This window comes from Eretmochelys imbricata, chromosome 23, assembly GCF_965152235.1.
Source record: "Eretmochelys imbricata isolate rEreImb1 chromosome 23, rEreImb1.hap1, whole genome shotgun sequence".
Classification (NCBI taxonomy): Eukaryota; Metazoa; Chordata; order Testudines; family Cheloniidae; genus Eretmochelys; species Eretmochelys imbricata.
In genome coordinates this window covers 10656301-10662798 of record NC_135594.1, presented here as the reverse complement: position 1 = coordinate 10662798, position 6498 = coordinate 10656301, and positions in this window count along the sequence as shown.

Sequence of the window (6498 nt, the reverse complement as noted above, 5' to 3'; positions counted from 1 at the left end):
GTTTAGCTATTCCACCTGGAAGCAGGCAGGGCGCACCCTGACTGTTTTGTAGAAGCAATGCACACATTGCTCTATCCAAGGACAAGGGCTAGATATGAACCATGAGAACTTGATTGTTGGGACAGCGACTGTGGGAAGCTTTCTTAGCCTGGGCTCAAGGCCTGAGAACCAGGATTGTAGTAGATAAAGGATGGTAAATAAATATATTAATTAACGTCATACATTCCTTTGTGTATCTTTTTGCAGTAGCAGTGTGTAATGCTTAGGGGGGAGAAATATAATAAAAGGAGAAGGTGGAAGGTGGGGGGCAGAACAGCCCATCTCAGCTGACCAGCCTGCTTTCTTGCATAAAGCTGTGTTCTGTCTCATCATTGAACTGCCACAACTGGCGCCCAACGTGGGGCCCTCAGCACTCACCTCGCCCGGCAAGGGTTTCAGACGTGTCACTCATCCGCTTCATGGATCCCGGTGAGTATTTTTCATTGTGGTAAGTATGGGAAGCTCCCTCTCTGCTTTGCAAGTGCAACACCGCAATGAGCTGCAGTATTTGCTGCGTAAGGCTCAGCATGACTGCCCGGCTCGAGCACTTACTCTCCTGCTACAGGAGGTGCGTGCCCAGTGCCCATGGTATCCTGAAGCCGGAAGCCTTAAGCTAGCGGACTGGGAGCGATTGGGCCAGACATTGCACGAAGAGCCTCGGGCGCCCGTGCAGGCTTTACATGCCTGGCACCTCTGTCGCGACGCGATACTGCGTGTCACCTCGGATAGGCCCTCTTTCATGAGGCTGGTGATCTCGCCATGCCCGTCGGCTCCTGTAGCCATCCCCGTTGCAGCTCTCCCCCCTTCTACCGATGCAACCCAGCGTGTCGCTTCGGAAAGACCCTCTCCCGTACCCACAGCCCCCCCTCTCCCTGCTTTGCCCCCAGTGTCTTCATTACCACCGCCTCCCTTGCCTTCCCCACCGGAGCCGGTGTGTGATCACCCTCCGTCCGTGGGGCCCCATGCTCCGGGGCCCCCCGGAGGGTCATCTGTATCTGCTCAGAAGCTTTCGCTGGTGCAACAAATGGTTCACGCAGTGAAAGCTCGATCAGATCTTACAGCGGAGGAGCTGGCTGATCTGGTCTCAGTTTGCCCGGTGACCTGGCAGAATGATGACCAGGGCAACCCCGTGGGCACCTGGACCACTTTGCCATACTCGGTGGTTAGAGAGGTAAAGAAAGCAATTCGTGAGTTTGGCCTGACTAGCACCTTTGTGCGTGGTCTCATTGAAGGGAAAGGTACTGGGTACTCCCTAATCCCTGAGGATTGGAAAACGCTGCTGCGCATGATGTTATCACCCAGTCAGTATGTTATTTGGATTAGTGAGTATCGGCAGATGGCAGAACGCCAAGCTCAGGTACATAGAGAGCAAGGTATCATTTATGAGCATTTGGCAGGGGAGGGCCCGTTTGCTACTATTGAGATGCAGTCTCAACTCCCTCAGGCCGTCTTCCCCATTATTTCCACCTGTGCCCAGCATGCTTTCAGGAAGGTCCCGGATTCAGGCAAGCCTACCAAAAGCTTTGTCAGTATCCGTCAGGGTGCCTCAGAGTCCTTTTTGGATTTTACCAACAGATTGCATGAAGCTATCCTCCGACAGGTGGATAACACTGAGGCAGCTCACGAGCTCCTGTTAAAATTGGCAGTTGAAAATGCAAACGAGGATTGCCGCTGTGCTCTCCAGGCAGCACAAGCCTCTGGTATTTTAGAGCTCTCAGACATGCTGCTGGCGTGCCAGAACATCGGCACACAAACCCACAAGGCTGGAGTTCTGGCTGCCGCCCTGAGAAAAACCGGGAAGGAGGGGAAGTGTTGTTACCGCTGTGGTAAGGAGGGTCATTTTCAGCGGGAGTGCCGCTCATCTAAGGCACCAGCCTGACCCTCAAAGAAGTGCCCCAAGTGTGGGAAAGGTTATCACTGGGCTAATCAGTGTTGTAGTGGGTCGGGAAACCGCGCGAGGGGTCCCCCCCGAACCCAGGGCCAAACGGGGGTGTTTCCCACTCAGACAACCGCTCCTCTGCCTTAAAATCCGTAGACTCTATGAGGGCGGCAACTGCTGGAAGTGCAGGGCTTGATTTGATCATGCAGGAGGACACTGACTTTCGGCTGCCAGGGGAGGTCTGTGCCATACCTACACAGGTGACGGGACCTCTCCCTGCCGGCTTTGTAGGTCTTGTTCTCCCTCGCTCACATGCTGGGAAACAGGGCTTTTTTGTCATTCCAGGGGTCATTGATGCTGATTACACTGGCATTATTAAGGTTCAGGTGTGGACTCATCTTCCACAGTCGCTCCCGCGTGGACGGTCAATTGCACAATTGATTTTAGTCCCCTATCAGGTGCCAGCTGCCGACGATCGAACTCGGGGCGGAGGCGGCTTTGGATCGACGTTGTCTCACTCGCCGTCTCACAGCGCGTCTTCTCCACTTGTTGCTCTGACAGTGTCAGTCCGCCCCTCGAAACCTCAGTTAACACTTCTCTTAAATGATGTTCCTTTTACAGGGCTGGTGGACACTGGAGCTGACATTACGGTGATTCGTGATCTGGAGTGGCCGGTTAGTTGGCCTACGGTTCCTTCTAAAGAATTGTGGGGGATCGGGGGTAGTAAACCCGGGCGCCACAGTTTGTCTTGGGTCACAGTCTCTAAACCGGGAGGCCGTACCCTTGCTACTATCCGCCCTTTTGTACTCCCTGTCCACCTCAATATTTGGGGCCGTGATTTACTTACAAAGTTAGACACCACCCTCGATATTAACATCTGATGGCCCAAAACCCTCCCTCACCCACCGTGCCCTCCGCCTTACCCTTGGTATGGCAATCCTTACAGCCCGTATGGATTGACCAGTGGCCCCTCCCTCTAGAAAAGCTAAAAGCACTTCATTCGCTCGTGCAGCAGCATTTGCAAGCACAGCGATTGGAGAGCTCCACTAGTCCCTGGAACACCCCGGTGTTCGTTATTAAGAAAAAATCGGGTGCTTGGCGGCTGTTACATGATTTAAGGGAAATAAATAAACACATCCAACCTATGGGCCCTTTGCAATTTGGCTTACCAAATCCAAATTTAATTCCTCAAACCGATCAACTTTGTGTGTTAGATTTAAAAGATTGTTTTTTCACCATCCCCCTTTGCCCACAAGATCGCGAAAAATTTGCATTTACGGTGCCACAATATAATAATCAGCAACCCTCTCAAAGGTATCAGTGGAAGGTCTTGCCTCAGGGAATGCAAAATAGTCCAACCTTGTGTCAGCTTTTTGTGGATCGGGCCCTTGCCCCTTTCCGTGCCCGGTACCCTTCGCTAAAGGTCTACCATTACATGGATGACATTTTGCTAAGTGGTCCCCGGGTCACGGCACAACAGCTTGAATCTTTATCTCAGATTCTCGGCCAAAATGGCCTGTTAGTGGCACCAGAAAAAATCCAACGCTCTTATCCCTACCACTACCTCGGATATAAGGTTTTACAAACCTATGCTGTTCCGGTTCGTCCGGAATTAATTCTACCTCAACCCCTAACCCTTGTTAAATTACAACAGATTTTAGGTCATTTAAATTGGATTCGGCCCTACTTTCGTCTCCCCACTTCAATGCTGCAGCCGTTGTTTAAGCTCCTGCGTGGAGCCCAGGCACCGGGTGCAGTTATTGCCATCACTGAAAAGCATACTGCCTGCATTCAACAAATCAATGCAGCATTGAGTCGGCAGTTTGTGGACAGACTCCCAGAGGTCCGTCCCTTACGATTGGTTCTTCTTGACACCCCTCATACGCCAACTGCGGCTCTGTTTGTACCCCGTACAGACACAGCCGTCTCTATTATAGAATGGCTATACCTTTCATCCACCCCTCCTCGAAATATTTATCCGTATTTAGATGCCCTATCTGATCTTGTTCGTAAAGCCCGCCACCATGCAGTGCAACTCACTGGCACTGATTTAGTTGCCTTTGTGCTCCCCTTGTCCCGTACTGAATTTGACTCTTTGTGCCACACCTCCTTGGCCTGGCAGGTTGCTCTTTGTGATTATGTGGGAGAGATTTCTTACAATCCTCCAAAAGATCCTCGGTTGGTCACTACCCACAAGGTGCCCCTAGTTGTTCATCGTCTTAGCCGCGCTCAACCCACTGTTTCCGCTGTCACTCTTTTTACTGATGGCTCTCCCCACTGAGGTGTAGTCACTTATCAGTTGGGTGACCCCCCTCGTTGGCATTCTCGTTTTACACTGCCTCAGCGTTCTGCACAGCGTTCAGAATTGGCTGCTGTTATTTTGGCCTTTCAACTTTTTGCTGATTGTCCCTTTAATTTAATTGTGGATACCCATTATGTTTATCAGGTAATTGATCATTTACTCCTTGCCCTCATTACCCCTCAGGTTGATGCAGACCTCCTTCGCCTGTTTTTGTCTTTGCAGCATCTTATTGCCACTCGTCATTTCCCTTACTTTGTTGCTCATATTCGCAGTCATACCCCTCTGCCTGGGCCACTCACTGAGGGCAATGCACGCGCCGATCGCGCGTTGCGTGGTCAGGTAAATTCCCTTTTTTCTGACCCCATTGAAAGCCATGCCTTTTTTCATCAGTCTGCCTCTGTTTTGGCCCGGCAGTTTCACATTCCTGCTGATCATGCACGTTCCATTGTTCGTTCCTGCCCCCACTGTGCTGCTGCTGCTCCTACTTTTTTTTATGCCGTTAACCCCAGAGGTACCGCAGCAAATCAGCTGTGGCAAATGGATGTTACTCATGAGCCACAATTCTGCCCCTATTCGTTTTTACATGTTTCCGTTGATACTTATTCGGGCTTCCTTTGGGCAACCCCACAACGTGGAGAAGCCACTAACAAAGTTATTCACCATTTGCTGGCCTGCTTTTCTGTTATGGGTCGCCCCTGCCAAATTAAAACAGATAATGCCCCAGCCTACTGCTCTGCAGCCCTCTCCACCTTTTGTGCCCGCTGGGACGTCTGTCTTAAACACGGAATCCCTTATAATTCCACGGGCCAAGCCATTGTTGAACGTGCCAATCGCACACTCAAAACCTTGCTAGATAAACAATTAAAACAAGGGGAGCTGCGTCTCCGAACCTTAGGAGACATTCAACAACAAATGCATATCCTCTTGTTTACTTTAAATAATTTAACACTGAATGCAGATCAGCAGACCCCTGCGGATCGGCATTTTCACAAATCTGAGGTACTGGAAAGACCGCGTGTCTTTTACCGTCAGCTGCCCGATACACAGTGGCTGGGCCCAGCACCTCTAATCACTTGAGGTCGGGGATATGCTGCTGTGTCTCTCCCTGCAGGACCGTTGTGGGTTCCAGCTCGGTGTGTGCGACCGGCACTTAAACAACATGGCATGGCACCAGGGGCTGTCAAATCCCATACCAGAGTTTCAGCTGACTTTGGAGGAGACCGCGTTGCCCCCCGAGTCGACAACGACGGGACGGAAACGGAGGAGGCGTAGTGTCCCAAACCGGCCGTGACATGGGGAGCAGTAAAAGCATTGGTTGCCGCGGCCCAATGAAGACTGGCAGCAGATCAACAGCCAGAGACTCCTGAGACTTTGTTTGTGGCGATTCTCGCCCAAATCACTGCTAATTCTGTGATGATTGTGTGTCTTTTGTGTCTGCTATTTCCTGTAGGGGTTGGCTCGGAAGCGCATCCCCCGTTATGAGCCCGAATGACATATAACATATGGGAAAGATTGGCTTCAATAGCAAATGTTACCCACTTTTGTCTATCTAATTCTGTAGCAGCCGGAGATTTGTTAGGTACATGACTTATTCCAGTATGTCATCACCCTGAGGAGATGGAGAATAAGACACTGTTCTCTGCTTATGCGAATCTTTCTTCCCAGTACTCTAGCATGGCTAATTGGGGCCCGGCCAACTATACTCTGCCTCGCAAGGCTATATCCCTCCACACACCGTACCCGGCCGGGGCTGACAATGTCACCTGTGCGCGTGTAGTTAACTGCACTAGTACAAAGGTGCCCTTGGGCTGTTGAAAAATTTCTCAACCCCTTTTAAATTGTTCCCATGCTGTTAATGTTTCATACAATTATGGCCATATCATCCTACCATCAGGATGGTTTTTTACTTGCGGTTCACACACCTTTAATTATATTCCTGCAAATTTAAGTGATGGCACCCTTTGCTGTCTTAGTAGAATGACACTTATATTGCCTTTTGCTGGTCAAAAACATAGTAAAAGAAGTGTACCCCTTTCAGATGATTGTATTGCAGATGTTGAGCTTTTTAGTCGTGCTGAGTATACTGCCTTAGCAGCCTCTATTGTTGGGGTCCCCGCGCTTGCTATGTATTCAGCCAGAACTTTAAATAACCTGGCATGCTTTGCAGCAAAGGCAATTAATACAACATCCCAGGCTATTGCCTTACTTAAAACAGAACAACACGAATTAAGGGATGCAATTTTGGATAACAGAGCAGCCATTGATTTTCTGCTCCTGA